The sequence below is a fragment of the Phaethon lepturus genome, unplaced genomic scaffold, assembly GCF_000687285.1.
Source record: "Phaethon lepturus isolate BGI_N335 unplaced genomic scaffold, ASM68728v1 scaffold30923, whole genome shotgun sequence".
In the NCBI taxonomy this organism is placed as follows: Eukaryota; Metazoa; Chordata; class Aves; order Phaethontiformes; family Phaethontidae; genus Phaethon; species Phaethon lepturus.
Window position 1 is genome coordinate 12,078 of NW_010531673.1, and position 267 is coordinate 12,344.

The following is a 267-nucleotide window of genomic DNA, read 5'->3' on the forward strand; positions in this document are numbered from 1 at the left end:
TTGGTGAGTAAGCCTTTGGCTCGGTGCTTGGCTTGTGCCCTGGGAACCGGTGGCTGCAGCTCCCCATGCCCATACCCAGAGCCACCGCAGGATTTTCCCCAGCGCTGCCTGGTTCAGGCAGCCGGGGACCCCAGGAGCGGTGAGCTGTGCGGGCAGACTTCACCCTGCGGAGCTGGGCAGGTTTCCTTCTTGAGGGACCTGGGCTTCTCTTCCAGCCCTCCCCGGGCCAGACGATGACCATGGCCGCTCCTCCTCTTCTGGTGGGAC